Here is an 8529-nt window from a genome sequence, read left to right as displayed (position 1 = left end):
GCGGCGCGTGCCGGATTGGAACGTAAGCCTGCTCTTGTATTAAGGGGGCCAGTTTTGCTTCCGGCCGCGTTCGCAACATTCAGGTGTGCTAAGGGCGATGGGCCCAGACCCCTGTGCGCTTAGGTTTAGACCGGCGTGCTGACCTCTCTGTTGTGCCTAGGTGGGGCTGCGACGTGTTGATCTTCCGAGGCCGGGCATGACCCAGGAAAGTGTGTCCGGCCAAATGGGATCGAGCGTGTTGGGGAATGTGGTGCACCCCTGCAGGGAAGTTAATCTATTCGAATAGCCGTGATCTTCGGTAACAGGACGACTTGGAGTTGTACCTTGACCTTATGACAACTAGAACCGGATACTTAATAAAACACACCCTTCCAAGTGCCAGATACAACCGGTGATCGCTCTCTCACAGGGCGACGAGGGGAGGATCATCGGTTAGGATTATGCTATGCGATGCTACTTGGAGGACTTCAGTCTACTCTCTTCTACATGCTGCAAGACGGAGGCTGCCAGAAGCGTAGTCATTGAAAGGACTGGCTATCCCCCCCCCTTATTCCGGCATTCTGCAGTTCAGTCCACCTATGATAGCCTTATTCCAGTTGATACCAATGCATACATATGTAGTGTAGCTCCTTGCTTGCGAGTACTTTGGATGAGTACTCACGGTTGCTTTCTCCCTCCTTTCCCCCTTTTCCTTCTTCCTGGTTGTCGCAACCAGATGTTGGAGCCCAGGATCCAGACGCCACCGTCAACGACGACTCCTACTACACCGGAGGTGCCTACTACTACATGATGCCCGCTGACGACGACCAGGAGTAGTTAGGAGGATCCCAGGCAGGAGGCCTGCACCTCTTTCGATCTGTATCCCAGTTTGTGCTAGCCTTCTTAAGGCAAACTTGTTTAACTTATGTCTGTACTCAGATATTGTTGCTTCCGCTGACTCGTCTATGATCGAGCTCTTGTATTCGAGCCCTCGAGGCCCCTGGCTTGTAATATGATGCTTGTATGACTTATTTTATTTGTAGAGTTGTGTTGTGATATCTTCCCGTGAGTCCCTGATCTTGATCGTACACGTTTGCGTGTATGATTAGTGTATGATTGAATCGGGGGCGTCACAAGTTGGTATCAGAGCCGACTGCCTGTAGGAATCCCCCTTCCACACTCCTTGGCCGAAGTTGAGTCTAGTCGATGAAAATTGTTTTACTAACTTGGCTGTGCGGCCCTTGGGCCCACGTCGCCATCGGGTGTTATTAGGATCTTTTATTCCTCGATCTATACTCTGGGACTCTGATCTCTCTTCTATTCGGGTTAAATGATTTTGCTAAAATCTAACTCTAGGTTCTCGTTACCACTTCCTGCCGGAGAACCCTTTCATTACGGATGGTCGACTGCTTCAACAGAAGATTCTGACAATACTCTCCGATATTTTCTCGATACCTTGTGCCCGTTGCTTTTGCAATTCCCTACCACCGAAAAATCCCTATGGATAAATACTTACACATGTCGTTCTTACTTTTATTCCCAGTTGGTCTTGTTATTACAAGATACCTCGAAATACTCGTCGTTGTTTCGGTAATCCTTTGAGCTTACTGCCTTGCTGTTCTTTGTCACCTGAATACCCCTACGGATAATTCTCGCACTTATCGAGTATCCGCTCATCCCCTAGTTGTTCATGTGTTTCACAATGGTCATCGAAATACTATTCGATCCTCCAAAAATCCTTAGTAGCTTATTGCTCTGCAATACTTGTCCGCTTGCATGATGGATGCTTTCCATATGTCTGGCAATATTCGTTAGTATCCTTAGGCACCGTCATTTTGATCCCTTTGATTCAACATGAGTGCGAATGCACGCAATCATCAGTTGATCCTTTTAAATTATCTTTCCGGCTCAGACGTCATTTTAAACATGAGCTGGTTCTCAACAAATCCAATTGCCGTCGATTGTACCCCTAAGGCTATTCAACTTATCCATTCCTAATCAGAACATTGCTTCTGATCCCTTGATTTGAAAATCATAATTCCTTTGCATTTGGGCTCTGGATTAGTCAGTTGTTTCCATAATCCAATGCCTTTGCATTGTTACTTCCTCTGGTTGTGTGCCGATGCTCACGTCAGCTCTGTTATGGACCGGCAGATCCTTTAATGGATTTTATCTGACAGCGTCCTTCATATTCAATAACCTTGTGAGCCTACCCTCGGATACATAATGCCTTTGGTAAAATGTATCATCTACTTTCTCAACCTTGCTCTACTTTGGAGCTTGTGATATTTACTCTTGAAACTTGTGGTATATGTTTCTAAGAAGCCCCTATGGGTTGAACATATGCCTTCTCTAAACTGTGTGAACTCGAAAGTTTTCACGAGTCATACACTTCTGATATTTTACCAGATAAAATTTCAACACTACAACTTCTTCGAAAGTGAGAAGTGAATGAAAGTTTATGCATTGGAGAAGTGGGAGTCGACCTTGAACTTTGGGTTCATGCCCATGGACACGATGTAGATCTTATCGTTAAAGCTTCTCTTAAATTAAATTATTCCTTTGGTATAAGTTCATCTTATATCTGAGATCTGACCTTTTGCAATCGTGGTTCCGACCATGTTCTCCTTTAAATACCATTTTGCGTGCAAGTTTAAGCGCTTGTATTTTGTAGAGCAATACCCCAGTCCAACCTCTACTTTGACCTGTCATCGAGTATTACCCCCTCTGGTATCTCGAGATTATCATGGAACTGCATAACTTCTTATGAGTTCTTCTTCAAGTATTATTTGACTTTCGCTGCATCATCATTTGACTTGATGTCATCGCCAACCGATAGCATCTTCATGAAATTTCTCGACAAATGTGTCGTGGTCATAATCAACATCCTGAGATCTTCCAAGAATTATATCAAATTCTTGATGAGAAATACCATCCTCGCCCCTCAATGGTTTGTGTTATCCCCGACCACTTTATTGCCTTCCGTTAAACACAAAATCATTCGTGTTTTGTGTTATACCTTGAGATCCTTGCTATCCAGCATTTGCTCTTCTTTACCTTGGAATATTACCACCTTTTATGTCAAGAATGTCGTGGTAATTTTACCACCTCTTGAGAATTCTTGATATAGTAATATCTCTCGCCTTTTGCGTTCATTTCTTGGTCTCCGTGTTAATTCTAACCGGAATACCGACAAATGGTCTGTGATGTGTAAATTCTAAACTTCTAGCAACCCTATTTGCTTTGAAGTTATTGGTCTACAGTTCCAGTCTAAGTCTGTTGCTTATTGAATCATCATTCGAACATTGATCGTGCTACCTAGTCCAGATTCCTGGGTGCACCCTTCTATCATTGTTCAGTTGTGTATGTTTCCCTCGAGCATACATCATTATATCATTTGATCCGACAAATGATATTTCCTTGTTCACATAATTGTGGAAATCAAATACTTTGGAAATCTCGATGATTTGTTGCTGAGCCTATCAGCCACCTCATCCTCTCCTTGGTTTAATGATGAACTCCTGTTGCGGAACTCGCTTCCATAGTTCAATTCCCGAGAATCTTAAAATGTCATCTTGACAATTTGTGTTGCACTTTCTTCTCAGGTATCCTGAAATCTGAGTTATCCTAACACCATTCAGATCTGAATCTCAGTCAGATATGATGGTTGGAACATATTTCCAAGAGTTATAACATTGGTCTTTATGTGACCCAGTAAGGTGATGTCGTGCCTAGCACACATGTCCCGAGGACCTATCATTATAGTTTCCTTTTTAACAAGGTTAACCATTCTTCCATGAGGAAATTGTAAGACTTATTCTACAAGTTATTCCTGATGGATCCTTTGTGTTTCCAAAGTCTGATCTCCACAGGATGACCATGTCAATGCTATCTCGAAGCATGTCTATGGTACTCTGAATTTCAACAAGAACATTTGAAGCCCAATGCTAAATGTTTCCTGCTCTATTATCCAAACACCGTTGTATGGATAATGTCATGAAAATCTCTCTCCCCTACCTAAAGAGTTTTCTACGTTATATCCTGTCATGGATATCATGCTCAGCTTGTCCTTGAGAAGGATATACCCTTGAAATATGTTGAAATATGTGTTTAAACACATTTTTCCTTTCCATTGTTCTGTTTAACCTGAGGATCACCTTTTCCTTTCCATTGGTTTGTTTAACCCTTCTTGTGATCTATATGATCTAAACAGTAAGTTTCTTCTGCTCATGTAAACACATCGGTGTACGATTCTGTCAGCAAGACCCTGTTACTATTGTTTATGGCATTCCGGTAGCCACGGATGGATGAGAACTTTGCCTATTGGCCCGCCTCGTTCCACGAGCAGGAAAATGGTTCTCTTTGTCCCTCGCCCTTGGTACTGATGTTGTTGCTGACATAAATGATAGGCGATCCTCTGACATACCTTGCTTACATGATCGTGCAAGACGTCACCGCCCTTCCTACTTTTAACCCACATGGTGGGCCCATAAACCACAGTTCCACAGGATTGAAACCTGATTCTCCTGTACACCCCCTGTTCCTAAAGTTATTCCTCGTGCGTGGCCTTGTATGTAATTCACGGACCACCGTCCTAGTGATCTATTCTGGTAATAGACGCAATACTCAATCTCGTTGCTCTGGACCCCTTTCGCATGTTGTTTCAGACATCGAACGATTGCCTATCCATTTGAAACTTCTCATGGTACCTCCGTACCTTACTCTTGATGTATTTTATATGTTCAACTCGAGAGATAATCTTATGTTCATTCATGGGTTATCCCCAGATTGTTTCCCTCATAAGCATTCTATCGTAGCCAAGCTGCCCCTTACCTATTCGTAATTACGTTGGAGTTCCCGAAGAAAAGGACGACTTCACCATGATGACCTGAAGCGGAGGAATGAAGACATCACCAAAAGGGATCAACTACTTCGAGAAGAGCAACCAAGACGGAGAAGATCCATTAGAATACCGTAACCAGAACTTTCCCCCTTACCCCCTCCTAAATCTCGGGACGAGATTTCTTGTAGTGGAGGAGAATTGTGATGCCCGGATAATTAAGCTACAGTGATCCCACGCTAATGGTGCCACGTCACCATGGTTACTGTTGCTAATCTCGATTTAGTTCGAAACCGATTCGAATTCAATTTCAAAATCTAACAAACAATAAAAGTTTTCAAATATTAAAACTAAAATGTTTAGTGTGAGTGAAATAATGCACAGGTAATTATGGTGTAGAAATCAAACTTTTATAAAATGTTTGAATATTTAACCATGAACAAAACAGCAGCTAAAACAATTATTTGAATGCCTTTGGTATTTTGTAAAATGCTAAACTATTTTATTTCAGGGTAAAAGTTTTTTTTGTGACAGTGGATTGTGTTGAAACACTAATTTAGGAATTTGTTTTGTGATTTATAAAAAGAGAATACCAGAATAAAATAAAAACAAAAAAAGAAGTAAATAGAAAACAGAACTAACAAAAAAAAGGAGGAAACCCCCTCCCACGGCCTACGGGCCCAGCTGGCCGCCAAAACCGGCCGGCCCAGCCGGCCCAACCGCACCTCTCCATAACCCCCTGGACCCCGAAACCCTAGCCCACGTTCCCCACTCGCTCCTCCTTCCCCCCACTCGCTCGCTGCCCCCCGATCTGGATCGAGATCGGGGCGAAGACCTGAAGTCGCCCGACGCCACCCCGCTATCGTCGCCATCATCCCACTACGTCGGAGACCCCCCTCGCTGTGACGCCCTCCCGCCCCTACGCCATCGCGCCTCAACGCCGCCCCATCGCCAGCGCCGCTCGTCGCGCATCGACGACGCCTGCTTCATCTTCTTCCCCGTCGGCCGCCGCACAACTTCGTCATCGATTCGTCGTCCCCGACGCATCCCCGAGCCCACTGACTTGCCCTACAGCTTCGCTGTGAGATCCCCTCCATTTCCCCCTTGTTCCTCGTCTTGATTCGTCGCCGTAGATGCTCCCGCGCGTCGCTGTCCGCCATGGCCGGATCCCCACTTCCGTTGGGCTCCCCAGCGCCCCAGGCCGCGAGCCCCTGCCCGCCGTGGATTTGCCTCCGCCTAGCCGCGTCCTTCTTCACCCGCAGACCATAGGCCGCGTCCCGCGCGCCCGGCGTCGCCTCTGGCCGTGGCCTGGCTGCGCCTGCGCCGCCTCTGCCGCCCCCCCCCCTCGCGCGTGAAACCGCCGCTTGTGCTGCTGCGCGCCTGCTCTGCTGCTCGTTGCTGTTGAGCTGCGGCCGCTGCTGCTCCTTGCTCGGCCGCCACTGCCGGAGCTTCCCGCCGCGGCTGCCGGCCCTCCTCTGTGAGGCCGCGTGCGTGCCCGGCCTCTTAGACCGGCCCCAGTTTAGATTAGGAGAGGGGCTAATCAGTTTAGATTAAGCCAAGGGCCCCCCACTGTTAGTTTAATTTTATGTTTAGGTTTAATTTAATTATACTCTATGACATGTGGGAACCCCCCTCTTAAATAACCTTTGATATAACTTGTTCCTATTACATGCCGGCCCCACCAATATATAAATCCATTTAAATAAATCTGTTGACTGATCAACATTGACTTTGACTGCTGACTCAGCACACCTCCGGGTCCCATTTTCAACCTCACAAGCACACTGCTGTGTACATTTTCTATGTACACTTAGCATTTAATATTAAATGATTTTCGAATTAATTTATATCCAGGAAATTTAAGAATTCATTTAAACTGTAAAAATTAATATAAAATAAACCGTAGCTCAGATGGAAAAACTTTGTACATGAAAGTTGCTCAGAACGTCGAGACGAATCCGGATACGCAGCCCGTTTATCCACCACACATCCCTAGCATAGCGAACACGCAACTTTCCCCCTCCGGTTCACCGGTCCGAAAATGCGAAACACCGGGGGTACTTTCTCGGATGTCATCCCCCTTCACCGGTATCACCTACTACCACGTTAGGGCACCTCTAACGCCGCTACTTGTCATGTCATGCATCGCTATGCATCTGTTTGCTTAAATATTTATTGTTTATTCCCCCTCTTCTCTCGCTAGACACCGAGACCGACGCCGCTGCTACCCAGTACGACTACGGAGTTGACGATCCCTCTCTCTTGCCAGAGCAACCAGGCAAGCCCCCCCTTTGATCACCAGATATCGCCTACTCATCTCTATATTGCTTGCATTAGAGTAGTGTAGCATGTTACTGCTTCCCGTTAATCCTATACTGATGCATAGCCTGTCCTTGCTACTACTGTTGTTACCTTTACCTGCAATCCTAATGCTTAGTATAGGATGCTAGTTTATCATCAGTGGCCCTACATCCTTCTCCGTCTGCCACGCTATACTATCGGGCCGTGATCACTCGGGAGTTGATCACGGGTATATATATATATACTTTATACATGATACATGTGGTGGCTAAAGACGGGTCGGCTTGAGGAGCACCCGCGAGTGGATCTTTGAGGCGGAGCGACAGGGCAGGTTCCGACCACCTAGGAGAGAGGTGGGCCTGGCCCTGGTCGACGTTCGCGGATACTTAACACGCTTAACGAGATCTGGATATTTAATCTGAGTCTGGCCATTTGGTCTATACGCACTAACCATCTACGCGGGAGTAGTTATGGGTATCCCGGCGTCGTGGTATCAGCCGAAGCCTTCGTGACGTCAGCGACTGAGCGGCGCGTGCCGGATTGGAACGTAAGCCTGCTCTTGTATTAAGGGGGCTAGTTCTGCTTCCGGCCGCGTTCGCAACGTGCAGGTGTGCTAAGGGCGATGGGCCCAGACCCCTGTGCGCTTAGGTTTAGATCGGCGTGCTGACCTCTCTGTTGTGCCTAGGTGGGGCTGCGACGTGTTGATCTTCCGAGGCCGGGCATGACCCAGGAAAGTGTGTCCGGCCAAATGGGATCGAGCGTGTTGGGGAATGTGGTGCACCCCTGCAGGGAAGTTAATCTATTCGAATAGCCGTGATCTTCGGTAACATGACGACTTGGAGTTGTACCTTGACCTTATGACAACTAGAACCGGATACTTAATAAAACACACCCTTCCAAGTGCTAGATACAACCGGTGATCGCTCTCTCACAGGGCGACGAGGGGAGGATCATCGGTTAGGATTATGCTATGCGATGCTACTTGGAGGACTTCAGTCTACTCTCTTCTACATGCTGCAAGACGGAGGCTGCCAGAAGCATAGTCATCGAAAGGACTAGCTATCCCCCCTTATTCCGGCATTCTGCAGTTCAGTCCACCTATGATAGCCTTATTCCAGTTGATACCAATGCATACATATGTAGTGTAGCTCCTTGCTTGCGAGTACTTTGGATGAGTACTCACGGTTGCTTTCTCCCTCCTTTCCCCCTTTTCCTTCTTCCTGGTTGTCGCAACCAGATGTTGGAGCCCAGGATCCAGACGCCACCGTCGACGATGACTCCTACTACACCGGAGGTGCCTACTACTACGTGATGCCCGCTGACGACGACCAGGAGTAGTTAGGAGGATCCCAGGCAGGAGGCCTGCACCTCTTTCGATCTGTATCCCAGTTTGTGCTAGCCTTCTTAAG

This window comes from Triticum urartu, chromosome 5, assembly GCF_003073215.2.
Source record: "Triticum urartu cultivar G1812 chromosome 5, Tu2.1, whole genome shotgun sequence".
Classification (NCBI taxonomy): Eukaryota; Viridiplantae; Streptophyta; class Magnoliopsida; order Poales; family Poaceae; genus Triticum; species Triticum urartu.
The sequence above is the reverse complement of the archived record's forward strand: the minus strand, read 5'-3'. Positions refer to the sequence as shown.